The sequence below is a fragment of the Arachis hypogaea genome, chromosome 10, assembly GCF_003086295.3.
Source record: "Arachis hypogaea cultivar Tifrunner chromosome 10, arahy.Tifrunner.gnm2.J5K5, whole genome shotgun sequence".
NCBI lineage: Eukaryota > Viridiplantae > Streptophyta > Magnoliopsida > Fabales > Fabaceae > Arachis > Arachis hypogaea.
Window position 1 is genome coordinate 41,710,288 of NC_092045.1, and position 6,642 is coordinate 41,716,929.

A 6,642-nucleotide genomic window follows, 5' to 3' on the forward strand; every position below is an offset into this window, starting at 1 on the left:
TGACGTGCTTCAAACCTGTAACCTACTGGGCGTTAGTGACAGACGCAAAAGAATCACTGGATTCTATTCCGGTAGGGGAGGGAACCACACCGGTGATTGGCAGCACTGTGACAGAGTGTGTGCATTAGCTTTCACTGCGAGGATGGGAGGTAGCTGCTGACAACAGTGAAACCCTACACGAGCTTGCCATGGAAAGGAGGAAGAAGGATTGGATGAAGGCAGTAGGAAAGCAGAGAGACGGAAGGGAAGGCATCTTCATGCGCTTATCTGAAGTTCCTACCAATGAATTACATAAGTATCTCTATCTTTATCCTTGTGTTATTTTCGTTCATCACCATTATCATTTGAGTTTGCCTGACTAAGATTTACAAGATGAGCATAGCTTGCTTCAATACTAACAATCTCCGTGGGATCGACCCTTACTCACGTAAGGTTTATTACTTGGACGACCCAGTGCACTTGCTGGTTAGTTGTGCGAAGTTGTGTAATGCCATGGTATTGAGCTACCACGTTCTTGGAGCCATTACCGGGGATTATGAGAGTTGTGAAAAAGTATTGTTCACAATTTCGCCGCACCATTCCCACAAGGACAGTCACAGGGTGGCGCATGTGTATTGACTACAGAAGGCTCAATACAGCCACCAGAAAGGATCATTTTCCTTTACCATTCATAGACCAAATGCTAGAAAGACTAGCTGGCCATGATTATTACTGCTTTTTGGATGGCTATTCAGGCTACAACCAAATTGCAGTAGACCCCCAGGACCAAGAGAAAACAGCATTCACCTGCCCTTCAGGCGTGTTTGCCTATAGGAGAATGCCTTTTGGTCTGTGCAATGCACCTGCAACCTTTCAGAGGTGCATGCTCTCTATCTTCTCAGATATGGTAGAGAAATTTCTGGAAGTCTTCATGGATGACTTTTCAGTATATGGAGACTCTTTTAGCTCCTGTCTTAATCACCTAGCACTTGTCTTGAAAAGGTACCAAGAGACTAACCTGGTTTTAAACTGGGAGAAATGTCACTTTATGGTGACTGAAGGAATTGTCCTTGGGCACAAAATTTCAAGCAAGGGAATAGAGGTGGATAAGGCAAAGGTGGAGGTAATTGAAAAATTACCACCACCTGCCAATGTTAAGGCAATCAGAAGCTTTCTGGGGCATGCAGGATTTTACAGAAGGTTTATAAAGGATTTTTCGAAAATTGCAAAACCTCTGAGCAATCTGCTAGCTGCTGACACACCATTTGTGTTTGACACACAGTGTCTGCAGGCATTTGAGACCCTAAAAGCTAAGTTGGTCACAGCACCAGTTATCTCTGCACCAGATTGGACACTGCCATTTGAACTAATGTGTGATGCCAGTGACCATGCCATTGGTGCAGTGTTGGGACACAGGCATAACAAGCTTCTGCACGTCATTTACTATGCCAGCCGTGTTCTAAATGACGCACAGAAGACCTACACAACAATAGAAAAAGAGTTACTTGCAGTGGTTTATGCCATTGACAAGTTTAGATCCTATTTAGTGGGATCCAAAGTGGTTGTGTACACTGACCATGCTGCTCTTAAATATCTACTCACAAAGCAGGATTCAAAACCCAGGCTCATTAGATGGGTGTTGCTTCTGCAAGAGTTTGATATAGAAATAAGAGACAGAAAAGGGACAGAGAACCAAGTAGCAGATCATCTGTCCCGGATAGAACCAGTAGCTGGGGCGTCCCTCCCTTCTACTGAGATCTCAGAGACTTTCCCAGATGAGCAACTATTTGCCATTCAGGAAGCTCCATAGTTTGCAGATATTGCAAATTATAAAGCTGTGAGGTTCATACCCAAAGAGTACAGTTACATGCAGAGAAAGAAATTAATTTCAGATGCCAAGTACTACCTCTGGGATGAACCATATCTCTTTAAGAGATGTGCTGACGGAGTGATCCGCAGGTGTGTACCCAGAGAAGAAGCACAGAGGATCCTATGGCACTGCCATGGATCACAGTATGGAGGACATTTTGGAAGTGAGCGAACAGCCACTAAAGTCCTCCAATGTGGCTTCTACTGGCCTACTCTCTATAAAGATTCCCGAGAGTTTGTGCGTAACTGTGACAGTTGCCAAAGAGCTGGTAACCTTCCTCATGGATATGCCATGCCTCAACAAGGGATATTAGAGATAGAGTTGTTTGATGTATGGGGAATTGACTTCATGGGGCCATTCCCACCATCATACTCGAACACTTACATTCTGGTGGCAGTGGACTATGTATCTAAGTGGGTAGAAGCGATTGCTACACCCACCAATGATACTAAGACCGTACTGAAATTCCTCCAGAAAAACATTTTCAGCAGATTTGGCGTTCCCAGAGTGCTAATCAGTGATGGGGGCACTCATTTCTGCAATAAACAGCTACACCTTGCTATGGTTAGATATGGAATTAGCCACAAAGTGGCAACTCCGTATCATCCACAGACAAATGGACAAGCTGAGGTCTCTAACAGAGAGCTAAAGAGAATCCTGGAACGGACTGTGATGGCCCGAAGAAAGGATTGGGCAAAGAGCTTGGATGATGCTCTGTGGGCATACAGAACATCATTCAAGACTCCTAAAGGAACCTCTCCATACCAACTGGTGTATGGGAAGGCCTGCCATTTGCCTGTGGAACTGGAACATAAAGCCTACTGGGCAACCAGATTCCTAAACATGGATGCACAGTTAGCTGGTGAAAAAAGACTGCTCCAGCTAAATGAGCTAGAGGAGTTTAGACTCAATGCCTTTGAAAATGCAAAAATTTATAAGGAAAAGGCAAAGAAATGGCATGACAAGAAGTTGTCAACCAGAGTCTTTGAGCCAGGACAAAAAGTTCTGCTCTTCAACTCTAGGCTCAAACTGTTTCCAGGAAAACTCAAATCCCGTTGGAGGGGTCCGTATGTGATTACAGGAGTGTCACCATATGGATATGTTGAGCTTCAGGATATTGATTCTGACAAGAAGTTCATTGTTAATGGACAGAGAATCAAGCACTATCTTGAAGGAAATTTTGAGCAGGAATGCTCAAAACTGAGACTTGAGTGATTCTCAGTGAAAGTCCAGCTAAAGACAGTAAAGAAGCGCTTGCTGGGAGGCAACCCAGTCATTAGGAGGTTATATGATTAGTTCCTATAGAGGCAAATATCAAAAATGAAGGAATTCACAGAGTTACAGAAGGATTCAGCTCAAAAAGCAGAGAAAATAAGCCTACTGGCGAAAAAACGCCAGTAAGGGGCATTTTGGGCGTTAAACGCCAGAATGGGTACCATTCTGGGCGTTTAACGCCAGGAATGGTGCCATTTTGGGCGTTAAACGCCAGAATGGGCACCATTCTGGGCGTTTAACGCCAGGTGTGCAGCATCACTGGGCGTTCAGAAAAACGCCCAGTGAGGAAGGCTTTCTGGCGTTTAACGCCAGCCAGGGTACCTGGCTGGGCGTTAAACGCCCAAAAGGGGTGCCAAGTGGGCGTTAAACGCCAGAATGGGTGCCATTCTGGGCGTTTAACGCCAGAAAGGTGGGGGGACCACATTTTTGTTTTAAACTCAAATTTTTTCAAACTTTCCTCTTTTTACCCATACTCTTCCACATAAATGCACTTCAACCCTTCATCATTCACCTTCAAATCTTCACAAATCAAAACCATTCTTCAAATCTATTTCAAAATAATCCCAAATCTTCTTCAAAAAATTCACCCTTTTCTCAATTTCTTTCCATATCTTTTCAAATTTCCTTTCAAATCTCTCTTTTGTTTTCGAAATTCTCCTTCCCCCACTCTATAAATGAACGTTCCTCACCCCTCCTTCCTCACACCATTCGAATTTCCTCTTCCTCTCTCTCTCTCTTCTCTTCTTTCTTTTCTTTTTTGCTTGAGGACAAGCAAAACCTCTAAGTTTGGTGTGCTTTTCCGTGATCACTAAGCCAAGATTCATCAAGATCATGGCTCCCAAGGGAAAACAAACCAACTCAAGAGGAAAGAAAGAGATTAATCCAAAGAACCTTTGGAATCAAGAGAAGTTCTTAACCAAAGAACATGAAGACCATTATCACAAAATAATGGGTCTGAGGTCAGTGATCCCGGAAGTTAAATTTGATCTGAAAGAAGATGAATATCCGGAGATCCAAGAGCAAATTCGAAACAGAGGATGGGAAGTTCTGACCAATCCTGAAATAAAGGTTGGAAGGAACATGGTTCAGGAATTCTACTCTAATCTGTGGCTGACAGATAAGCAGAGAATGACTGGAACTGCTTACCATACCTACAGAACCATGGTCAGAGGGAAAGTTATGTACTTTCATCTGGACAAAATAAGAGAAATCTTCAAACTACCTCAACTACAAGATGATCCTGACTCCTTCAATAGGAGGATGGTGAGAGTAGATAAAGGGTTGGATCAAGTTCTAGAGGACATTTGCCTCCCTGGGACTAAGTGGATAACCAATTCAAAGGGTGTCCCAAACCAACTCAAGAGGGGAGACCTCAAGCCAATTGCAAGAGGTTGGCTAGACTTTATTGGGCGTTCCATATTGCCCACTAGCAACCGTTCTGAGGTCACCATCAAGAGAGCAGTGATGATTCATTGCATCATGCTTGGAAAAGAAGTGGAGGTTCATCATGTGATTGCTTGTGAGATTTACACAATTGCAAATAAGAATTCCACTGAAGCCAAATTGGCCTACCCAAGCTTGATTTCCTTGCTCTGTAAAGAGGCTGGGGTGAAGATAGAAGAAGATGAATTCATACCCATTGAACATCCAATCACCAAGAAGACAATGGAAGGAGCAAGAGAAGCAGGGGCGTGAACTCCAAGAAACGCCAAAAGTTCTCCTCTCAAGCTGAGGGAGCATCCACTTCTCAAAATCAAGGTTGTTGAGTCCTAACTCTGTGAAAACCTCTATCCTTAGGAGCCTATGTTTGCGTTTTTTTTTTTTTCCTTTCTTTTGTTCTTATTTTTCATTTTTTTTAGTTTCATTTTATATCTATTTTTGAGTCTTATTTTAATTCATAATTAATAAAATTGAAATTTTATGCCTTAAAGATATGAATGTCCTATGAATCCATCACCTCTCTTAAATGAAAAATGCTTTAATCACAAAAGAACAAGAAGTACAGGATTTCAAAATTTATCATTGAAACTAGTTGAATTAGTTTGATGTGGTGACAATACTTTTTGCTTTCTGAATGAATGCTTGAACAGTGCATATGTCTCTTGAATTTGTTGTTTTGAGAATGTTAAAATTGTTGGCTCTTGAAAGAATGAGGAAAAAGAGAATTGTTATTGAGGATCTAAAAATCATTAGATTGATTCTTGAAGCAAGAAAAAGCAGTGGATACAAAAAAAAAATTTCGAAAAAAAAAGAGAAAGAAAAAGAAAAAGAAAAGAAAGGAATAAAGTTGTGATCCAAGGCAACAAGAGTGTGCTTAAGAACCTTGGACACCTCTAATTGGGGACTTTAGCAAAGCTGAGTCACAATCTGAAAAGGTTCACCCAATTATGTGTCTGTGGCATGTATGTATCCGGTGGTAATACTGGAAGACAGAGTGCTTTGGGCCACAGCCAACACTCATACACTAGCTATGTTCAAGAATCATTATGCTTAACTAAGAGAATCAATAACACTATCTGAGATGCCAAAACTGTTTGGAGGCAAAAAGCTACTAGTCCCGCTCATCTAGTTGGAGCTATGTTTCCTTGATATTTTGGAGTCTATAGTATATTCTCTTCTTTTTATCCTATTTTGATTTTCAGTTGCTTGGGGACAAGCAACAATTTAAGTTTGGTGTTGTGATGAGCGGATAATTTGTATGCTTTTTGACATTGTTTTTAGTATGTTTTTAGTATGATTTAGTTAATTTTTAGTATATTTTTATTAGTTTTTAGTTAAAATTCACTTTTCTGGACTTTACTATGAGTTTGTGTGTTTTTCTGTGATTTCAGGTATTTTCTGGCTGAAATTGAGGGTCCTGAGCAAAAATCTGATTCCGAGACCAAAAAGGACTGCAGATGCTGTTGGATTCTGACCTCCCTGCACTCGAAGCGGATTTTCTGGAGCTACAGAAGCCCAATTGGCGCGCTCTCAACGGCATTGGAAAGTAGACATCCTGGGCTTTCCAGCAATATTTAATAGTCCATACTTTGCCCAAGATTTGATGGCCCAAACCGGCGCTCAAACGCACCTACAGAAATTCCAGCGTTAAACGCCGGAACTGGCATAAAATTTGGAGTTAAACGCCCAAACTGGCATGAGAACTGGCGTTTAACTCCAGAAAAGGTCTCTACACGAAATTCCTTCATTGCTCAGCCCAAGCACACACCAAGTGGGCCCGGAAGTGGATTTTTCTGTCATTTACTCATTTCTGTAAACCTTAGGACACTAGTTTACTATTTATAGGATCTTTTGACATTGTATCAAGGGGATGCAACTTTTGATGACCTTATGACATCTTTACACGTTTTCTTCCACAGCATGAGTCTCTAAACCCCATGGTTGGGGGTGAGGAGCTCTGCTGTGTCTTGATGGATTAATGCAATTACTACTGTTTCTTATTCAATCATGCTTGCTTCCATTCTAAGATAATACTTGTTCTTAATCCGGATGAATGTGATGATCCGTGACAGTCATCA